This window comes from Accipiter gentilis, chromosome 8, assembly GCF_929443795.1.
Source record: "Accipiter gentilis chromosome 8, bAccGen1.1, whole genome shotgun sequence".
Taxonomy (NCBI): domain Eukaryota; kingdom Metazoa; phylum Chordata; class Aves; order Accipitriformes; family Accipitridae; genus Astur; species Astur gentilis.
In genome coordinates, this window is record NC_064887.1 from 18,040,490 (window position 1) to 18,064,422 (window position 23,933).

Here is a 23,933-nt window from a genome sequence, read left to right on the forward strand (position 1 = left end):
CTTGTTATGCCTATGCATGGCCAACAGTTTCACAAGTCTTCCTTGAAATGAAGATATGACTTGTTTTCACCCCCAGCTTATTTTGCTCAAGGTACAACAGGAATTAATTAGGATCGTGAGTCAGAGGATGAGACCTTTTTTTATGTCATTAGGTCTCAGCCTGGGAACACCTATGTATTGGTTGCCAACTTAAGGAGCAGACTTCCCCAAGTGATTCATACTCACTTGCTCTGCCTAGAATACATGCTGTTCTTTCTAGTACTGGATGCCCATGATTATCCATTATTTCCACAGTTCCAAAACCACAAATAGATATGGCCGTGTCTACATCTGTGAGAAGCAGGGGCAGCTTTAGGCCAGTTGGCTGTTAAAAAGGGTTATGTTTTAACCCGGGCATTCGCACACAATTGACTCATGGTGTTGCATATACCTATATGCTTGATATCAATTAGCCACCATTTCCAAAAGACTTCCAGATTCTTGTCTTTCCATATATCATGGCCACCTCCACCATACTTAAACTGGATTGTATTCAGCTATTCCATTTACGTACTTTTTTGCCTCTAGATCAGAAGAAGATATTTATTTCAAATACAGATGCTGCATTGTTTCAGAATATACCATATACTACTGCTGTTTGAGCCTGCAGAAACTCGTGACAACTTTATGCAGCATAATTAATATTTAACAGTGACTGGGACAAAACACCTTGCCCTGTTAGGTTCGTCTTTCTCAAGTGAATACACCTTGAAGTGAATACAAGTTGTCCATTGTGAGCCTACAGAAAGGAACATGGACAGTTCCCTTGACCTCTGCTCACTATATTCCACATATAAATTGGTGGCGACATATGGCAAAACTGCTAAAGACTACAAAATATATAAACCTTGATTTTTGCTTCCTTTTTTTGGAAACAAATGAATCATCTACTGCATGATTATCACTGCATCTTTGCAAGACCTGAAATCTGGGTTAGAGGTATTAAGGCTACTGGCAATAGTTGGTCACTTTTCTCCACGACAGGTGCACTCAGGTATCAGCTATATGACCTAGAAAGGTTTTTACCATAAGGAGAAATGAAGACCTCATGGGATGGCACTAACACTACTGACATTTCACCAGTCTAAACTGGTAGATACAAGTAGCATGTTTGATTATTTGAGCTCTATTTACCTGCTAGCCTTCCAACGGTATTTGGGATTTTGATAATCTCTCCTTTCTGCAAAGTCAGCAAGCAGCTCATAGCAGCACCTGCTTCTGTGCAGATTCCAGACTGGCTACAGAAAGCCTGCCTTTGTTAGGTGGTTTGCGTCATTTGTTGGTGCTAGGATGATACAGTTAACTTGGTTAGCCCATCAGCACTGGGTTCTCCACCTCTTTGTGATGTTGTGTGCTCCAACTAATTTTTATTTCATTTCTCACCTAGCCTTAGTATTTCTGGCACAATGCTTCACCAATTACATACTCTCCATCAGCACAAAAGTCACTTAGCTTGTCAGTGCTCATCTGTGTTGTAAAAGGGGAAAAAAACCCAGGACTGTCTTACATCGCAAGCCTACCTCTCCAGTGTGCTCAAAATCATGCCCTTAAAACATGCTTTTAACAAGCTAGTAAGTATTGTACCTTTTTCCCCAACTACAGAGAGCAGGGAGGTGAGCCACTTCTCTGTGTAAAATGACACACACATTTTGTAGATCTCATGTTCTAATGCTATTAGCTCAAAAAATTGAATTAAATAGAGAAAGGTTAATGAAAGGTTTCAGTCATGATTGCAGTGACCATGATGAAGCAAAGGGGCAAGAGAAATGGGAGCTTTAACAATTAAACTCCCTCAACACATTCCTTTAACACTACTGCCATAACACAGTGAAATGCCACAGTTAATCAGATCACACTCACTGCTAACACTCTCTACTAAGAAGTTGTTGTGACTCCCCTGTTGGTATGTCCTACAAGATGATCGTGTTCTTCATTAATGCTAAATAAAGGCAGCGAATTATAGATGCCACACAAATTAGTATTCTTCATTGTTTATAAATATAGGAGCTATTTATATTTTTTTATTCTGATATTTTAAAATAGCATTTTAAATACATAAAGTATAATCAATCCCTATTCCCCTGTAAATCTCAGTTCTACTGTGAAGTAGGAGGCTACAAGCATCTAGCAGCCGTGTTGTACCATACAAAAGTTTCCAATATATGCTGGAAGTATTTCGCTTACCTCACTAACTGCCAAAAGCAAGTCTGGCACTACATCAGAGTCAGTCACATCTTCTTGCTTCAAGTATTTATTTCTCTGACTCTATTAAGTAAGTTGTAAGCAAACCTCTGAGTAGCTGAACCTCCTGCAGGGTCTCATCGCATTTTAGGATTGGCCCTTTCTGCATATCAGTAAAATTCAATTGCAAAATATTTATAGTTCTGGCACATGTCAGAGGAATAAATTATCCTATAAAGAGCCTACTTTTTGCTGTAGTATGCTCTGATGTCCTTACTGAGAATAAAAGGAAACAAAGAAGCCCAGGCTTGCAGAGGGAGAAAGACAATATTGGCCAGCAATAACAGCATTAGATCTGGATGTACAAGACCCTAGTTCAAGTCATCACTTCCTCTGTGCCTTGGGCGAGTGAGATTACCACTATACAATAGGGTTAAGAGCACTTATGACTGCAACTCCAGGGTATTTCAGGGTTAAACAATGAAAAGATTTTGGCACTTTTAGATATTTTAGCAACAGAAGCATCCCAGAGAACTTCTTCAGGTTAAACTGAAGCTAGCAAAAAGACATATGAAATAAAAAAACATATTCCACAATTTGATTCACCACCCATCTTAAAAATTTCTCTAGCAATATCATTTACATATCATATCAATATTCTGAAAACTAAGATAAAAGCACGATGTGTCAAGAGGAGAAAATGTCTTCCCATTAGCAGTGGATGGGTAAGTCATATTTTGGGTGGAGACCAGTAAACTACAGTAAGGCTCTGGTACGTGTAGGTATTACTACCACCCGTGTGAGGTTATTTCCTCACAGCAGAGATGTGGTGTAATACACTCCTGCATATAAATGCAGGCCCACACTTGTTATGAGTCCAAAAATACTGGAGGCTATGGACTATGGCAGCTGGGAGGGGATATATCCCAACACAGGAGCAAGGGCCTCCAAAAGAGCAGCAGAGTGGATATTTTGGGCACTGTAGTATCTTAAACCATTGCAACTTAAATCTACCAGAACACATTTAGCAGAACTCTACATCAATAAAAGTGGAAATAGGAATAGGATAAATAGGAATAGGACTAGGAATGGCAATAATTTACATCACTTACGGGAATAATGTCTGACAGTTTTGCTAGACTGTCCCACAGATAGTGGATTTTTTGTAGCTTTTACAATTTTACAGATATTAACTTCAGGAAATAGATTATAGAAAGGTTAATGAAAGGTTTTAGTCATAATTACAATGACCATGACCTAACAGAAGGCCAAGGAACCTTGCAATTATAAAAGAATACCAAACTTTTATTTATCCATTGCCAGAGCACAAAGAAATGCCACCATTAATTATACACCACATTGATCACTAAAAAAGTTGTCATGTATCCCTTTGATGATGCAAGATGGTTGTTATGGCAATGAGATGCTACTAAAAATTCTTTGTAAGACTTAATTAGGTCATTTGTTTAATCTCATGGGGTTCCCCCCCCCCCCATTCTTTTTTCTCTTCTTTCTACTTCGCTCCATTTTTTTTGTTTAGCTGTTTGCTTGTTAAAAGTTAAGATGATTTTTTTTTTTCTTAAGTACTTGAGGACTTCCACTATTTATGTAAGTTATACTGATATCTTCCTCCACTTTGGATGTCAAATACAATAACCACTTGAACAGTGCCAATACTATCTCTCTACAACCTTCAAAGTTATTCCTGTTACATACTGTGTGTAGACATTAAGCAGAAAATTCCCATTGAAATCTGTGACTTGGATCTTTCTGTACCATCCTATAACACAGAGCAGAATCCTTCTCTTTGTTCATAAAAAAAAATGCACCTATAAAATAATGTATGTAATGTCTGCTGAATATTCTCTACTATTCATGAAGTTAAAATTAACTTCTTGTTTTAATTGCTTATCAGTTCCATAAGCATAATTCCCATGATTTAACCTGCTTTCTTAGGGATCTGCTACCTTTCCATATAGAACTTCACATTTTTATGAATTTTTACTGTTTAAAATGTATATGTATGTAAATTATTATGCATCTGAGCCTTTCACATCAGAGGTACAGTATAAATACTAAATCAATGTGGAAAACATCATGTCTGCTTTAACTTGACTTGATTATACCTAAATATAAAAAAATAAATTAGCATTTTACTCTATTTTTAGTTGTCTTCATTGTATTATACTGTATATTTGTTTAAAGTGTGTAGATTAACACCCCTCCCAACTATTTCCTATAGTTGTATGCTAATAAGTGAAACTTAAAACAGCTCATGAGGGATTAGGAAGAGAAAGGCAGATGTCTAATACAGATATTCCTCAACTGAAGGACAAATACGCTGGAAACCTTGGAATACTGAGTTTTATCTTTTCTGAGAACAGACCTACCTATTGCAGATGAGCACTTTAGCTCAAGTTTTGCTAAAAAAGGCTGAGAGAGTATAAAGCTTTATTTTAATTTAGATTATTTTTTTGCTTATGTTTTCCATAATTTATTATTGATTACTTTTAGATTTATTACCTATATTTTGGCTAACAATTTAGGATTCAAGAGGTTTTAAAAACAAAGCGGCTACAAAACGCTGCAATTCGGCAATCATGCCAAAGACCATTTTTCTTGTCCATGGACGTGATTGACATATGAATGTTGCTCAGGAAGAAAACATTATTAATATGAAGAAAAGTTATGACTTTTGAATGATGTTGGCTCGCCTTGTAAGTAATTCCCCGGGTTATATCTGCATTGCATATTCTGATAAGTATACATAGTCAGATTCTCTTTACACATTTTAGCTTCTTTAATAATTTTGTTAAATGCAGAAGAGGGGAAAATAAAGACATATTATTAATAAACAAGCAATTAAACAGGTTAGGGCAATAATGCAATGCTGGTCATTCAGGAACCCTGTGCTAATTTTAATTAGCTGCTTTCCCTTGCTTTCAAATGTAATTAAAGCAGCTTAGTTGTGCTCAGTGATGCAAACCACCTTATTTAATCACTAACATTATTTCCCTGAACTATTAATGATTTTCAAAACGCTTGTTTATGCAGAATTAGAACAGTAATTATCTTACCAGTTAATTTTGTACCTTCACATTTCACACCTCGCTCAAACGTCATTCATTTACCACAGCCTTTCTGTCAAAACAAAGAAATGCTTGTTCTAAATGTGCTTCTGACTGCCAAATCGAAAGCCAAGTTTTGTTAACACTAATAAAGTAGCTCCCAAGTGAAACAGGTGTAGTAATTTAGACCCTTCCTGTCCCGAGCTTGCACGTACATGCTATGTCTTTTCTTTATTAGCTTTAAAATGAGAGCTTGGTGTGCAAAATAAGCTATTTAATTCAGACTTGTGGAGCAGAATATAATCTTTAATTTAAACTAGAGCAGTAAAAAAAGGCCTTTAATTTTAACTGGCATGTGCGTGTGAATTTGAATTAATAATCCAGAAAATTGAAACTGTTTTGCTGCTGTTGCTGGATAGTGACTGTTCTTCACATGCCCTTAGTTTCACTCACTCTATTTCTCTCTCCTAAGCTTTGCCTAGTGCCTATTTTATGATGTTGCTGCTTTACAGAAAGGGAATTCTTCTAAAAAAATAATTCTCCTTTGATTGAATTCTTGCAAAAACATATTGAGTTGAAAGGAATTCTTATGTCTGTATTAATTCAGTTTACAAAAAGAATATAACTGGGGTATTCCTTATATCTACTTAAGGCAGAATTTAAATGCGCCATGAATTTACACTTCACAAATCGTCAGATTTTCTTCCTGTTATTTCTTTTAGGGTAAGTTAACAACTAGTTGTGTACTTATAATCACAAAATACAATAGCCTTACAACCAACAAATAATTCTTTCTCCTGACTCTTGTAAGAAAGGGAAGTCTTCCCTATTACCAGAAAAATTAAGACAATGCCCAATGATGTCATACAAAAGAAAATCTGTGGCAGAACTAGAAATCAAAAAAAGAAAGCTCCGTCTTTCAGCTGTTTAGAACCGTCTCTGAGGTCTCCTACACTTGTCCCAAGTTGTACAGCAAGTGCTAGTGATGAGGGCGTGTTGCTTCTTTTGCAGAAGATGGCTTGTGAGCTAGATGAGCAGCCTATGAGGAGTCATTCTGACTCTTCCCTCTCTGGGGCCACACATCAGACAAATAAACATCTATCTGTCTAATTCAAATCAATTAAGTTCAACATTTTATCCACAAAATAAGAAGACAGCCTAAAAATTCCACTGTAAATCAGGCCTATCACTTATACACTGCATCTGTGGACAGCACAGATACACACATATCTGGCAAAATTCCTTCTGAAAAATGGGGACAAAAACCACTGGATTTGATGTAATGCTTCTACCACTGACATAATCTAACAATGTTTTTTTGCAGGAAAGGTAATTGCAAACAGAGTATTAGATCTTAGCTTTTAAAGGCTCGTTAATGTGATTAAATTTAAACATGAAAGCAGTGCATTTGACCTCCACTGAACTACTTTAAAGCATAAAGTTACCCATGTAAGCAAACGGATGGCAGGATGGACACCTAAGAGCACAACAATAATTCTGCATGTGTTCATTAGAGGCACTGAATTAGTGCAGTCAAGATTTTAAATACTACATCGCATTTTGCAAATATTCTTTCTAAATACTTTATAAATCATACAGAAGAAAGCAGATCAATGTGCAAAAGAAACTGTTTTAGCTGAAAAGCCGTATTTTGTCTAAAAGCTTTACATGCACCCTGACAAAGTAGTTATATTTTAATAAATTCAAATGTATTAGATTTTTCCAAAGATTCTATAAATTTGAGACAGCTAAAATTATTCCAATATTTTCAGAATGCCCAAGATCCATGGTCTCCTGGCAACTAGCAATCACATGGCTGTAGAGGTTTTGGCCTACTGTTATAATGCCGTTATATGTTTGGTTGATGATTTATTCAAACCCAGTTTCAAACCTGCTGTTAGCTCCCTCATTGCTTTAATGCAGCTAGTCTACCATTCATAACTGTCAAGAACCAATTCATTGGGACTTGGGCTTATTAAGCACCCAAACTGTGTAGTGAACATACTCAGTTTTGTGCCTGGGAATGTGAATAAACACTACACTTTCCATCCGTTTAAATTGATCTCTGAAGTTTTTAACACCATGCAATATTTTTATCTTGTTATCAGGATACTGAACCATGAATTCCAAAGAATACATTGGGTACAGCTCAGTGTTAGTAGGTGGCAGTAAGCCTGACTACCTCCTTTCTAACAGGGGCACAAACACAGGGGGAGAGGTTGGTCTAATACACTGTTCTTGCAGTAAGTTGCTGTACGTACAGAGTATAGGGTTTATGATTTTACAGAGAAACAGGAAGGACAGGCTCATCTTCTGGATACGAACTGTGCTTGGAGAAACAGCAATGGACTTCTTTTCTTGAGTAGTGACTTACTGCTTTCTTTGAAAGGAGAAAGATTGCTCTGGCAATTAAAGAAGTAATCACAGTGGGTATTTACCCTATTGAGGACAATATATCAATTCTCTTGGTCAAACACACCAACTGTATAAATAATATAAAGAGAAAATGGGTTCTGAAAATAAAATATTACTTTAAAAGTGCATTTATATTTTAATCTAACTCTGTTAATTCAATAGTTTCAAAAAGGCATATTTGAATTGGAGGCTTTAATAGTTTTTCAGGTTGAATAACATGGTAATATTTTTTTTCTCCTTTCTGTCCACATAAGGAACATTCTAAAATGTGTTGCCATAATTACACAGCAGCAGTGTGCATGCTACTTAATGTGAGCCTGGGAATAAAGCTGGTTCAAACGATTTGGTTTAAAACAATCATAAATAGCCATTTTAACACAATGATTCTAGTATAGTATGCTTCGCTTGAATTTCAAGGATTCTAGTGGGGAAGACATAATATTCTGAGCACTAATTTAGTTTAAATAAGGACTACTGTAGAACTCAGGGTTTGACCATGTAGCAATTAAATAAAGTTTGAGGGGTTTTTTGGTTTGTTTTTGGTTTTGTTTTTGTTCCAGCACAAAGGACTCAATATTTCTCGAAAAGGAAATTATTATTAAAAATATCTAAAGATGCCAGCAAGAATAATTGGAGGGTCAGGAGGTTTTTCTTGAGTGTTTGCTGATGTTTTGCCCATCCCATCAAGAATTTCAACAAAGGAATAAAATGGCACTCTATCTTCTGGACAGCTTGATGTTTGTCTTTGCTGTCAAGCAAAAAGGGATGCAATTCCATTCATACAGAGAAGATTAGAATAATGCAGAAAATATGATAAAACAGAAAAATTCACAATCATAACCAGTCATATCACACATTGAGGGGTGTAGACTCCTTTGGTACATAGAGACTATAACACACAGGGCCCTAATGAATCAAGGTTGTTCATTAAGAACAAATGCAGTTTCTTACCAGCTCTTCACATTTTCATGAAGATGCTAATACAAATAACTTGTTAAAGTTATTCAAAATTATTGTGACATCAATTAACTACAGTATACTTTAAGCCTGATGCTGTAAACACAACAGGCCTCTGCTTTACACTCAGGGGTGACTGCAACAGGACTACTCTGCATTACACCTGGAAGTCCTTGTGGGAAAAATCCTACAAGAATTATTGGGAGACCCATGAGATAGAAGCATGAGCATATATGTAGGTTTTTCAAAAGGATAGTTGCCCTAGAAAATTAATCATCATTCATTTTCTACAAGACTTTCAGTTCAAACTCATGGCTTCCTTTAAAACAAACACAGTGGGCACAGTTCTCCAGGCTGTCACATTTGTTTTGTGGCAATATAATGTCATTAAATTTAACTAGCCTTGAACTGGCAAATATATACAGCATTCAGGCTTTATCTTTAAATAAAGCTTACTGCTGCTCCAAGTAAAACAAAATCTTTTGCAAACTTGGAAAAAAGGTTAGAGCACTTTCATCTCTAGATCTTTTTTCATAGTGACCTATAGAAATATCTTGTCTTTGAAAAGGCAAGGCGATGTGCAGCACTCCTATGGTCTCTTTCAATGTATTACACTGAATGCTGTTAATTTTTCAGATGCATGAAGCAATTCAGTATTGTCTTACACTTCCTGAATATTTACTGATCACCCTGGGATGACATCAGATGGAAATTTAGGCAGAATCAATATTGGTTAGCTTTTTCTATAGCAATCACATCTACAGGAGATAAAGGTTTCATGGAATAAAGTCTGGGAGTTTGGATCCAACTTTTCACACCCTTACCCTTATGGATAAACCCACATAAACACCTGAGTCTAACTTGCTCTGTATCAACCTGTCCTTATATCTTATCTTACCTTATCAGATACTTATATCTGTCCATTAATGCCATGCACATCTGGCCCCAAATACAGAAATGCAATGAAATGAATGAAATGAAAAATGATGGGTAGTAGTAGCAATTTATAGTCTCCAAATTATTTAACCATTTCTTATTCAGAGACTTAATCTGGGACAAGTAATCAGCAGTTAAACTAATCAAAGAATGCTGTCAGGGAAAGGAGGAGAAGCAGCTCAGTAGGTGAACCAGTGCAGCTCTGTACTTTGAAGCAGGTTCTATTATAAACAAGCTATAATCTGTCTGTTTCTTAAAAATTATGACAATTAAACAGCCTCCTTAAATAGCTGCCCCCATTCCCTAATTAGCATTATTGTCTGTCTTCTTTCCTTATATTTAATACAAATCACTTTTGCTACACATTAAAGAAATATTTCTTGCCCTGCTCTTAGTGAACACAGGGAACACTTGGTCACTATCCTATTCATAGCCATCATTTAGAGCTTATAGTATTCACCCCTCAGTCTTTTCTCAGCTAGATAAAGGCAGGAGTTTCCAGGGGTTTTGTTTGTTCTGTTTCATAAGTCTTTGATTAGCCCACATTTATCTTGACCAAAACCCAGGCAGAGTATTGCATCTCAGGTTTCACACTTCAAGGAATCATTTTCTCCCTGATTTTAAATCTGAGGGTCCCGATCATGCAACCTGGAATTGCACCTAGTTTTTCTTCGCCCCCAGTATTTACCAAGATCTTTTGAATTCTAAAGTTCATCTCCCCAGTGCTTGCAAACTCTTCCTGATTGGTGTCAGCCAAAAAATTTTTAACAGTATCTGCTGTCATATCATCAGAGAGTAGAACTGGATCCATGAGAGACCTTAGGGAAGCCTGTTGTGTACATCCCTGAGTCGCAAAACAAAGTATTACTATCTTTGAGTATTTTTAAACATTTATGTAAGTGTTGTACTTAGCTTCATCCTGTTCATAGTTTCTTACACTACAGTCTGTATTATTTAAGCATAAAAAATGACATTTTGGAACATGGGGGTTTTTTCTATTTCAATGACAGAGCAGATTCAAGTTCCTTTGTGATCTGAGGAAAAGGAAATTAAAGGCAAGGCATACCTCATCTGCCTTTTAAAAACTGATGAAAGAAGATACGAATGAAGAGGAAAGTGAGAAGGTCATCAACATGCAGAATCCCAGGAAATATAATGCATAAAGCCAACTTCAGTATAAAAGCTCTCCATAAGACTCATCACAAACATGACCAGTGAAAATTTCCCACTGAATTTTAAAAGGCAGAAGGAAACTAAACAAGCCAGGTTAACATTAGTTTTGCTTTTATGTATAATTTGAACTCTCAACTCCCATATAAAATATGTGTTAACTGGAGGGAAAAAAAAATATATACATTAGTTCTTCCCTTACTCTTCCATACTTGGAAGATTAACAACACAACTAGTCTGAATAAGGTTTATCCTTGATTACTTAACACTGCTAATCATACCTCAAGGCCTTGGGTTTCCACAGAGGCTGAAAGCCATGCAAGGCTCCTTTTGTAAGCTATCCTCCACAAAAGACGCCCTCCTTCCCTTGCAGATCTCAGACCACATAGCCCCGGCCTTCCACCCTGCCTATTTGGTTCTTGTTCAAGCATTCTCACTTTTCAGCTCTTCACAAGAGGGTGAGTTTTTATTTATAAACCCAAGGCCCACAAATGCAGCATGACAGGTAGTGTTTCCACATCCTTCCCCATGGAAGAACAGATACACGTATATACAGGAAGTTTCTTGATTCTGGTATTGTGCCTGTCCCAAACAGGTGTCCAGAAGCAGGGCTTTAAATCCTTAAAATAGCTCTCCCATGCTTTACACATGTATCTCCATATTTCTTGAAAAATAACATTCCGACATGAAGTTAGGTATGGGAGGTCAGGTCAGCAAGGCACAGTTAATACCGACTTTAAATATGAAGAGATCAGCACACCTCTGCTTTACTAAAAAGGAGAACTACATTCAGTCACACTCATAATGGTGGAGAGGGAAGATTCATAACTCCAGGCAAATTCAGAGGCAGAAGTAATATGAATCTTTTCCAACTTGTGTATGAAAATCCCAAAGAGAGTAAACTAGTCACTGGGATGCAGAAGTATTTATCTATTGCCTGTATCAAGGCAGCCTTCTTTATTAATGTAATGAACAATGAAGCTAGAATTATTGCACACATTCAGATAAAACACAGATCAGATCGTTAGTCTGTTCCCTTGCCGAAAGTAGTATTCAGCAACTCTGTTCACAGCCTAGGTCTCACGTCAAGAGAACAGATAAATGTTCCAGAGCTCTTGTGTAGGTCTCTGTCACTGCCTTGTGCGTTCAGCCTCCACACTCAGAATCTCTGCCAGCTCAGATGAAAACTGTAATATTTTTGTAACTATTGTGTTTTGACAGCGTCGGAGTTGACTGATGTAATAGGTAGGAAGCAGAGAGCCTAATAAATCCTATTAAAAGTTAAAGTTTCAGTCCAATAGCCAAAGGTGCATGCGGTAATGTATCCCCAGTTTTCAATCACAATCTCCTTTACTATGGCCTATTTCAACCAGCCTAATCTAAAATGAATGCATTAGGTTTTGTGTTCTTTGCACAGTTGCTGCCAGTGTCTCTCTGCCCTTCCTCCTGATTTGCTTGGTAGTTTGGGAGCGTAAGGCAGGGGTGGATTAAATTGGAAAATATAAATAACAAATCAAAAATTAAAATTGATTGGATAAACAATTTCCCTTAGACTGTTTCTTAATAAGTGATCGATTTTTTAATCAATATTCATTTTTTCTCAGAACATACCAAACTGTTTATTGAATGAATGAATGGCTGGAACTACAATGACATGAAATCAAATAGGTGAACCAATTTCTTTAATAACATGGGCTGAACAGGCCACCTCATCTTACCTAGTTGAAACTAAAAGTCAGAAATTCAAGACCATTGAGTAAGTGATCCAAATAAAGGATGCAATTTGTTTTAGGGAGCATGTATTTTCATGTTTGATACACACAGGTGTATAGCCACATGCTGATTTGTGCAATATTTCTAAATTGCAGCTGAAAGTTTCTTTCTTTTTGATACAACTTTTGTGTCCTTTCCCACAATTCTTCATTAGTCAGCATAATGCAAAGCTTCTGAAATAAAATTCAGATCTGAAAAATGAGATCTGTAAAACTGTTCACCGTAAAGTCTTCAGGCATGGCAAATGGATTTTTCTAATAAGTTTTATTCACCGGTATCAGATTCAGTGGTACATATAAACTATATGCTGCATCTTAATATATACTTCAGACTATTTCATATTATTTGGCATAATGTAAAAAATAATCTCCTTTTGAGGTACAGATGCTCTGAGGTTCTTTTTGTCACTTGAAGAAAAAGCACTAGGGTACGAGATCTCCAAGAAATGTTTGCATATTAGTTTAAAGCACAAGCAAGCATATTAATTTGGTTCTACATAATACAGATCATATCGTTTACATGATCTTCAACTCAAAAAATTTCTTCCAGTATCAGGAAATACCTAACCTTCATTTGTACTCATAATATACATGATTCTACTTCTTATGAAAAAATATAAACTGTACTAATCAACTGCTAATTGATTTGTAGGAGCGCTCACTTTAACATCTATTTTAACTTGTCACAATTAATTTAACATACGACCAAATGGCAATATAATTCTATAGCTCTGGAGAGATAAAAGTATGAAATGACCTGAGCAAGGAAAAGAATCAGAAGGATAGCAGTTTCAGTTTGTACGCATTTTGTAAATGAATTCCATGTGTTTGTTGCTGTCACAATTAATTATAGAGGAATCAAATATCAATCTATCGTGCTATGTTGTCACCTACAATAACACTAACTAATATAATAAGAACTTTCATTCAATTCACTTCTGTAGTTCACAGATTTCTGCAAATGGTAAAGGTCCATGGTAAAACCAGAAATCTAAAGTCTGGATCTTCAAATCTAATTTCACTTTCAGGGTCAATCTACCTTACAACACTGCTTTCCAATAATAAAGCTGGAAGTTCTGTAAGCAGTCTGCAAATACTTAATGAGTGCAAGAAATAATTAAATGGAAGGACATCAACAAAAGCAAGAAAAAATTTAGTAAGGGGTCAGTCAGACTTAATTCTTCAAACTGCCTCTCTGCACCTATGTAGAGTTTCAGCTAAAGCAACCCACAAGGGTTTGTATTCAGGGAACAGCTGTCACACTAACCCTGAGGTTAAAAAAGTGTTAACTATTGAAATGAAGCTGTTTCCTGGCGCAATATATAAATATTCTGCAGGAATTTGAGTCCAGTCACCATCACACGTAACACACATTTCTAGAGCATTCAGGACCATGTGGCCACATGAAAGTCATCATCACTGACCAAAACAACACATTCCCCTAAATTCTAGGAATAAAATCACAGGCATTAATGCTCTGGATTCATTCACAGAGCTTTCAGCTCCCTTAGTCTGGCATTTTGCACTGCCCACTTTAATATACATCTGCATGAGTTTGTTAAGATCCAGTTGCCCTTTGGAAATTTTTTAAAATAAGGGTTTTTTCCAGTATGAGCTTGCTTAAAATGGCTGTGATTGTTCTCTCAGTTGAGGCAACAGGAGACTTGGCAAACCATGCGGGAGATGAAGCAGAGGCGGTCTATGCCCAAGGACTGGCCAGAAGATGGTGGCAGAGAGCAGTTCTCCCTTCCTCCTTCGTCACTTTTTGTTTATCTTGGTCATTTTAAACCCCGTAGACCCCAAGGTCCTCTGGACACCTCATTACACTGCTACACAGCAGTCTCCTGACTTGTGCCATCAACCTACTTTTTATGTTTTAAGCTCAAAGCATTGGTTTACATCGAGTTCATTCCGTTAGATCTGGGTCCGCGCATAAACGTGCTGCAGGCTGGATGCACGCCGCTCTCCCACACCTGCTGAAGAGCCAAGTCAGTTTTGGTAGTGATAAGAATCAAACATTTTCTGGAGCCGTTACTGCCTAAAATGTTAATGCAGTTTACTTTTTTCCAAATGTGATCGATAGCTGGGGGAAAAGTGCCCATAAATTACTAAAGGCAAACACCATTCTATTAGCACTCAGGAGATTTTGCAACATTTGCCAGTCTCTGTTTTACTGGAAAAAAAAAAAATTAATTTGCTGAAAGCCTAGTTTTTTACCTGTCTTTGTCTTTCTCTGTAAAAGAGGGATATTTTTATCATGAGTCATTTAGGAGATGTAATTCTAATGTACTATAGCTATAGGTTTCAATTAATGTTCTACCTCTCTGTCAGCTTTACATTCCATGTTTTATGAAATCATTAACTATTGTCATGTTTCTATTATGATACTATTAGGAAATAAAGAGACGTATGTAAATGGAGATATAAAATAAATGTACGACAGTTACTAGGAGCAACATCTGTGCACTATCATACATGTTTACACTAATTTTCTAAAGATTGTTCCATTCATTACAGAGCATTGTTACTTGCTGTGGCACAACCCTTATTTCCATGCATTTAGGGATTGAAGTAAAGAGAGGGTAAATGAGAGCCTAATCAATACCACTTTTCATTTTGCTTCTAATGTGCTGCTTTTCCCTTTCTTTTCTTCATGAACAAATCCAAAAAAGATTCTGACGTTACAGTCATAAAATGTAATTCTTCTGCAGAAACACAGACAATAATGCTCTCTGTATTCAGGCGTATTGCATATTCTAATGGCATTTGGCTAAATTGAGTATGGATTTAACATCAAAGGCTTCATGAATTTTTCAAATGAGATATTAAAGTCAATATTTCAAGTGAAAGATATTTCAATTTAGTTGCATACACAACAATAAAAAACTTCTACAAGGCAGAGGTACTAGTGGCTGTGGCAGTATTAGTTCATTCAGGAAATTATTAGTTTATAAGAAAATCAAACAGAAGGTTGTGATATGGCAATGACACTGAATAAATTAGGCTAACCGATATGCGCTAACATACTTTATCTCTTGGAGTCTGAAGCAGAACTTGCCACTGGCATGCTCAGTGCTTCAAGCAGGGGTTCATTTGGGGAAAGTTTATTTATTTATTTTGTGAATTCAAACAGTTAGCATCAAGAATCCCAGAAATCTGCTTATTTTCATCTCTGAAAGGGCTAAGCCTACTGTATGCAAGAAAACCTCCTCATTATTTTTTTTTTTTTTTTTTTTTTTAATCTAAGTGCATTTTGCTCCTTATTGTCAATGCTTATGCATTGCTGCTTCTGCTTTCACACGGAGTTATCGAACGTTCAGACTCAGTGCCCACAAAAATTCCACTGAGCTCTGACAACTTTTGTGTCCTGGCAGAGAGAGACAAAGACTTCCAAACCACACAAGCACAGAGTCTGGTGGTTCTTTTCCTTTCCTATTTTAGATGCATGGAATGTAGTAAAATGACCATTAAATCAGCAAGATGTATTATGATGGCTTGACATATCACTACATGTATCACCTACCACATATGAGGGAGCTGGGTGCACTACATACACGTAGTGCTTACTTAGGCATCTATAATCACAGTGACATTGTGCTGCTCTAAGATCAAATACATAATTTGTTCACACACAGGATAACAGCAACCACAGATATACACCACTGAAGATGCAATGATTACTGATTTTACTATTAATTCTTACATTACTAAAAACTAATTATAATAAATTATTAACACTACTATTACTAAGAAGAAATACCATAGTTGCAGTCATCCCCTGCTGTTACCACATCAAATAAAAGACAGTTTGCTATGTATGTGACACTTCTACAGCAGCCCCCAGCCGCCAATTCTTGTGAGTGCCCTTAAACACAGGTAGGAAGGCAAATCTCTTTGGCTACCAGGGGAAAGCCATACTGGTTTAAAACTTTGATTATCAGGTAGTTTGGGTCTACAGCATGGACATTCCTACAAAAAACTCTGCTCCTAAAAGCATTTCCTTGAAACCAATGGAGTTTTTGAGTCTACAATCTTCATCTGCAGTGTTTGCACTTATTTAAGGGCTCACAAGATCCAGAAAAATGAAGCTGGCTGTAACTAAATGTTAAACTGCTAGGCCTGTTTCTATCATCCATGCTGGCTGCTGGACTGATAGCAAATGCTGACCTGTTATTCAGAACTAAACAAAGCTAGTAGGCTTGTGGGGAACACTTGTAGAGACTGAGGCGGCATATGCCATCTTTCACCCATTCAAACACTAGATAATTTGTAGCACTGTTTAATTTATCCAGTTTGTACCCTGTAGGTCTTGGGGTCCTAGACAGCTATCTGTCTGTTCACCCTTAGAGCCCTTCTGAGGGTCACAGTGTTCAAAGCTTTATAGTATTTCCATAAAATGGAAAGTGCCACCATCTCAAAGGCATTCAATTAGGGATGAACATCATCTTCAGAAACAGTACTCTCAGAAAAAGTATTTTTTGTGGTAACAAAGATAAGGCAGAAGTTTTGTAGAGTTAGTAAGATCCACTAATAACTAGAATTATATTTTCAAAATTGCCTCTGGTGCTGGGGAATATGGTTTCCTTTTGTGCTGTTGTGATTTCTGGACATCCTTGAGAACATTTTGAAAACTACAGTTCACACTTAATGAGTCAGCAGTGCATCCAAAAACTTCCAGGTGAAATTATTGAAATTTTGGGGTTTTTATGGCGTGACTTAAAATGACACTGTTAAGATGAAAGATTCCCCCATGATCTCCATTCAGTCTGAGAATCAGTGTTTAAGGAATGATCCTCTGAATATAATAATTCAGTATTTTCCCTCTCGATTATGGGGAGGGAGTACATAAAGTTATGAGTACCTCTCTTGTGAGACCTATGTGAAAATGAGAGCTCAAATTGTTCTTTAGAGCACTGTTAACTAAAAAGGAATTATTTGGAGCTAAGATCAGAAGAGGAGACCAAGCTGTAGGATTTGAACTTGAACAAGCAAATGCTATGCCAAGAATAGTCATTCACGTATCATGCTGTACATAACTTTTGTTTAATGTAAGCTTTTATTGAAAACATATGTGTAGATTATCCACAGAAATAAACTGAAGAGATTGTGCTACCTATAACATGCTTTTGACTCTTTATTAACTGGTGATAATCTGCACTGATCCACATTGCAATTCTGTCGCAGATGTTGCTGACATTAAGATGTATGACGAGGAAACTACAGAAAGAGCCAATTTAAACAGGTATTTCACATTAACTCAACAATAATGGCAGTGCAAAATGTCTTTCATGGGAGTTCAAGTTTTCTACTTTATTCTTTGCAATTTTATGCGCGTTACTATAAATAAAGAGTAATGAAAGTCCATTTGACAATCATTTGATTTTCTCTAATTTCATAGCTTTCTAAAATTTGCTGATTTGTTAAGTTCCCTTCTTACTGGAGGCTAGAGAAGGAACTGTACTTATGTAGACTGAAACTCACGGCATGGGAAAGGTTGGTTACATTTTTTCAGATCTACCATCCTTACAGCTGAAGCAAGCACAGCTGCTTTCAGTCTTGTTAATACATTCTGTAGGGAACAAAAGGCTTGAAAAGGATTGTACTTCTGTGTGTTTCCCCCCCCCTCCACATAGTAAGTGGAGCTGGCAGTCCACCAAAGCTCAGAACTTACGCTCCTGCGCTGTGTAGAACATGTGGCATTTCATTAAGGGGGAAAGAATGCCTTCAGCGCACTGCATGGGACCATCTTCGTTACAGAGAAAGAACCGTAAAGGATGAAGGAGGCAGTCAAAATGCTGGGACAGAAAGGTGGGAAATGAGTGTATGACTAGGCAAAAAAGTGATCCTTGGATCACATTGCAATTCTTTCTTTTTCTTTCCATTTGTTATAGGCTAGGTCTGCAGCATTAGCTCAATCTGGGTGGAAGTAAGATACAGAGAGCCCCCCAAAAGATTTTTTAGCCTCTATCTGAGGAATGCATTTACTATGAAGTCTTAGGTGGTTCATAGCACCTGTGATAGTCCTCCAAGCTGGGGTGAATTTTCTATGCTTTTATGGAGTGACAAAGCAGGAAATAAGAAAACACCTTAGTCAGTAGAAATCAAAATAAAAATCTCCATGTAGGTCATCTGGAAAGGCTAAAAGGCAATCAAACATCAAACTGTTTACCAGGCACACTGTGTACAAGAATAGGAACAACCTCAGTGCAAAGTACAATAAACAAATTTCTCTACTAATGTGAACTACGCAGATGCTTTCTCCATCAACTCCTTACATATTTTGGAAGCCACACAGTACCAATGAAGACAACAGGAGAACTTACCCAATTTCAGTAGTTCAGCAGTGAGCTCTGTGTGCTTGTCCACCCACCTCCCTGAAGAAAAGAAATGTTACATGTCAGGAATGAGTCCAGTAATGATCTTCTAACATAGAAGCAATGTCAGCAACATTCTGGTAATGGCAGCATTAATGCTGAAAGTTTACATTTTCAAAAGGGAAAACATCTACAGACACAATCTGGATATTTTAACTGTCACAGGCCTCAGCGATCTGATATTGCTTAGTCTTGTGGCCAAGTCATTAAGCCACTGGTATCTATCTGACACCAGAATAGATCTTCTCAGTACTTCTCTTAATAAGCTCAATAATTAATCCAACAAAATTTGAAGAAGAAAAGCAAGGGCCATACCATTATTAACAAATAAGAAACAAAAAAAAAAGTTACTTATTTTGCTAAAAATACATAATGAAAGTATTTTCTACTCCTTGATATGACCAGAAAACAACATAAAGCTGTAAAGGTCTACAGTAATTCAAATTCATTGTACTCATTATAAATCCCAAAATGCAGAGAATAACTTTAACTCAGCTGCTTGGTCAATTATTTCTCTTACCTGTCAAAACAAAGCAAAAAAAAAAGGGCAACAAGCTCACTTCCATAGCAGAAGAGCACAGAGAAAAGACAAAGCATCTACTATCCAAGCGTAATCAAATGCAGGTTTGTACCAGAAATATAAATAGTAGAGATTGGAAAAATACTTAAATAATAAAGTTCTCCATGCAATTCCAAGGAAAATTAGATGAACTATTGAAAAGGATATAAGTGTACACAATTCATTACATAGAATATAGTAACACTTCTCTAAAACTAGTGTGGAGTTCCTCACTTTAATGAGCACAGTCTTCACCCACAAATTAAAAATAAACAAATAAAAAAGATACGAGTATGACCTCACTTATTGGCAGTTGATCAAATTGCAATTTGTCCCAAGAGTTGTGAAGCCACTGCCTTATAACACATCAAGAACTCTTGCCTATTGAAGTGATCTGTATAAAGTCTGAATTTTTTTTCTGGCTACAGCAATTGCTTTTTCCTATCAAAACATTTGGGTTTAATGTAAATGACAACTTAATGGTTAATTGGAAACGTAGCATGATGTTTGAAGTTAAATCATGCTCCCTTAACTTCGTAGTATCAATGCACCATCACTGAATAAAAGTATGTTTCTTTAAGCTGAGGGTTGTACAATACAGCAAGTAGACTGATGTTAGTGCACAATGTTGCTGATGTTAATAGCAAACTTTAATAGCTACAAAGAATAGTCTAAATTTTTAACATACATATATTACCATAACTTTAAAAACAGCAGTTTTCATTAATCATACAATGGCATGCTTCTTCATTTGCAACCAGCTGATTAAAATACAGATATATTGTCCTGAACATCATAGAAATTGCAGGCACTCAGCCATTCTTTGAAAATAGCATTTTCTAAGCCTTGTTTCATCACTCAGCTACGTATTTCAGATTACAAATATTGTTAAAGATTCCAGCATAGAAATAGACAAAAAAGATCCTAAATAACCGAATGAAGGGAATAAATTTTCTGCCAAAACAAGAATAAAGCTTCAGGTAGCGAATAGCTGATTCAATGCCCTCCATCCTATTACTACAGCATTTCAAACATAATCAAAAGAAACTAATTTGAATTTTTGATAAGGAAAGCCTGAAAATAGCTTGATAAACTATGGATAGACATCTGTAGCTTTAAATTTTTATTTACATGAATCCAAACATCTAAAAATGTTTGAAACGCAGGGAAGTCTATGCTGAAAAAATTATTTCTTAAAGAATGGGTCAACAGTCTGGAGATCTTAAGGAATTTATTGTCCAAATCTGAGTGAATCTCACGTGAGTTAGATACCTGAAAAGGAATAGTTAAGATCCAAAATACAATTTTATCTCTGACCTAGGTCCTCTAAACTTATCATTTACTCAGGGGTTGTAGCTCAATCTAAAGATATAATTTTTGAATATTTTTCAGAAAGGATGCACTGGGTGTAACATTAAGCTCTTAATCACATCAATAGGCAAAAATTGGTAGTCATGACAGTTTTGGAAGGTGGTTGAGACAGGCTGAGAGTTCCAGCTTGTAGAGGAATGACTGTTTCTTTGCCTACATTTCTGAAATGTATATGAAGGGTAAGAAAGGAGCTATTGTAGATTTTTGCCATTAGCTTGTGAGAGGTTGAAGAAGAGAAAGATTTCTGAATGCACAGCCCACATTTGATGTGTCCAAAGAAGTCTGAAGATCTGAGCCTATAGTGTAATTGTTCAATATTTAGATATGGAGAAAAGACATTGTGACTGCACAAAATGAGTTTTGGGCAAAGAATGAAAGGGACAGAGGTTGAGATAAGTTTTGGGTTTTAGATTAGCTTGAAATATTCTGTCATTCATTCTCTTTATAAAAAGTATTTCTCCTACAGTAAAGTATTTCTTTTCATTAATAAAATCTCTTTTCAAGTCTTTTTCTTGGGATTTTTTTTTTTAGTTTGGTACCCCTGATATTCAGTATTATTGACTGTACAGTATTATTTACTATCATTATTTACTGAATATCTAACTGTACAAATACTGAACACATACCTTGCTAGTTATGGACTCACAGCTGCATATTCCACGGGTCAATTTTTAAAACATTGTTTTCCTACAAGACAATTTGGCTAATAATTAACAAATTAATGGACTAGCCAAGGTACTCATTACATTGAGTCCTTGAAATTTGGTGCTGTACTTTATAATCTCTACAGAGATTTCACACACTTTTGAGAATATACCTTGTGACTATTGCTACACTTACCCATACAGAGAACTGGAAAAAAATCAGCATAGGCTGTTATATAGGGCAATTTACAGAATCAGTTTTCAGTTAGACCGAAGCAGATTTGACTATAAAAGATGGGATTGAAGGTATCTTGGTTTTTTTAAGTTCTCTTCTCCTGTGAGGTACTTGGATGGTCATAAAATGTTTTCAGTAAACAAAAATCCTCATGTGTAATGGTAACATTCTGCAAATGTTTTTAGAATATTTTGTGATGGAATAGCTAAAAAGTTGCGTCGTTACCAAAAGCCACTTCCAGACTTTTCTGTATACTAAGTACCACTGCTATTCAGTCACACTCTTTACACTTTGGGCCTGATACCTTATCCACTGAAACCTGTTTACAGCCTTAGTGGCCTCTGGATCAGAGAGTCCCTTTACTTCTTATCCTGTACTGTCAGATCTTTACAAAACCAAGTGGCAAAGTCAGTGGGTAACATTACTGCCTTGTCTGGTGAGTGTCTGTATTTAAAAAAAACAAACACAAAACAACAACATTTCATACCACAGAAATAAAACCGTGAGACTGCCTAACTACATAGGCAATGGTGATCCACAAAAATAGAAATTTGGAATTTATCTTTCATCCATTTTCCACTTTTAACAAATAGAAATGTCATTTATTCATTATAATTTGAAAAACAGAATACACTGTCTGCCCATTATCTGCCTGATAAACTCATTCCGATGAATCAACTGCACAGCAGATAACACAAACAATACATGAAAGATCCCATGGAAGATCGGGTACTGCATACCTAATTCTGCTTGTGGATGCAGCCCTATGTAGCAAGCACTACACAGTATAATAATCTTTTACAGAATGGATTATTATTTATGAAGCACCATAAGGAGTCTTGCACACTATCCGACAGGATTAGTTATTATTCCTCTAATACTCATTGTCTACCAGTGAATATATACTGGACACAGTAAGCTACATGTTTATAATTATAATTTATGTACATATTTCCACAGATTTTCTTGGAAAATGGCATTTTGCTGTGAACCAAATGCAGAACCAGGAACCAAGGGTTGTTCGGTTCTAACCTTCCCTCCAGTATCAGGTTCTTGAGCCTGCAGCCTTAAGCAAACCACTTCCTGCATTTGTAAAATGAAGATATAAACACCTGCTTGCTTATCTAGAGAAGGGTACTGGAAAACTGTTCAGCCTTCAGAACCAAAAGCCAAGTCTGGCAAATTCATAACACATTTGGCAAGGAAGTATTGCACAGTGCACAGGGATCCCACTGTCTCTTTGGCACCCTATTCTATTTTCTCTGTATGCTTTCCAGGCTAAGTTTAAGCCTCTGTTTGACCTCCAAACCTGTAGATGGTTATGGCTGCTAAACTATAACCACAGAATTTGTCCCCCGGACTTCAGGAGGATTAATTAGATGCCTAAAGGTAAAGAAGTAAGCAAATGTTTGCAGAGTGAGGGCTACATTTGGTGAAGGGCCAATTTTCCCAATTGAAAATGTATAAATAAAAATCATGCCTAATTTACTTCCATTACTAATGCTTTATAGACTATACAATTGGAAGCAAATTAGCTGCTTTATTTTAAATTGTTTACATACAAATCTTGTTTTCTTAAAGAGTAGAAATCAACAGCCATTTCTCTTCTAATTTGATGCTGTTGTCACATATTACAAAGACTGAGCATAAGGGGCTTTTTTTTTTTTTTTTTTTTTTTTACATTATCTCACTATGTACTGAAGTGAAACATTTGATATAACACTACCCAACTGAAATCAAATTAAAAAGTATTTTGATGTGGAGAGCACCGATAAATGGAAAAATAATCTCAAAGGTTTATTAATCTAGGGCAGTTTCATATTTGATGCACATGCAAGAAAGTTTCCCCATCCATTTTAAAGATACTGCTTGTACTCTTTATACAAATTACAAGAATATGACTCACGCAACTGAGAATGTTATTAAATAATACATATAGTTAGGATCACTTTTGTTAAACTGTCACTGTATTCCTCAAAATAACTTGACTCTTTCTCTTTAAAAGGAAACTGAAGTCTCACAAACACCAGTTAAAGACTCCTTCTCTCAAAGATAACTCAGTAGAAAATAACGATGACTTATAGCAGAGTGGTAAGACCCTAAATGTGTGAAACAAGACACAAGTCATCAGCAGGAGTTCACAGAAATGGAACTACACTATTTCCGCATCGTTGACAGATCAAGATTCAGAATAGCCTGATCATCTTAAGTC

General features: G+C 36.3%; 1 long non-coding RNA gene across 1 annotated transcript in view; it reads right to left on the reverse strand.

Moving 5' to 3' along the window:
* Positions 1-18,861: 18,861 nt before the first annotated feature.
* LOC126042289 (uncharacterized) overlaps positions 18,862-23,933 on the reverse strand; it is a 168,803-nt gene continuing 163,731 nt past the window's right edge. The window contains exon 5 of the long non-coding RNA XR_007507101.1: positions 18,862-18,912. This is a non-coding gene — a long non-coding RNA (uncharacterized LOC126042289). The remainder of the gene's footprint in view (positions 18,913-23,933) is intronic.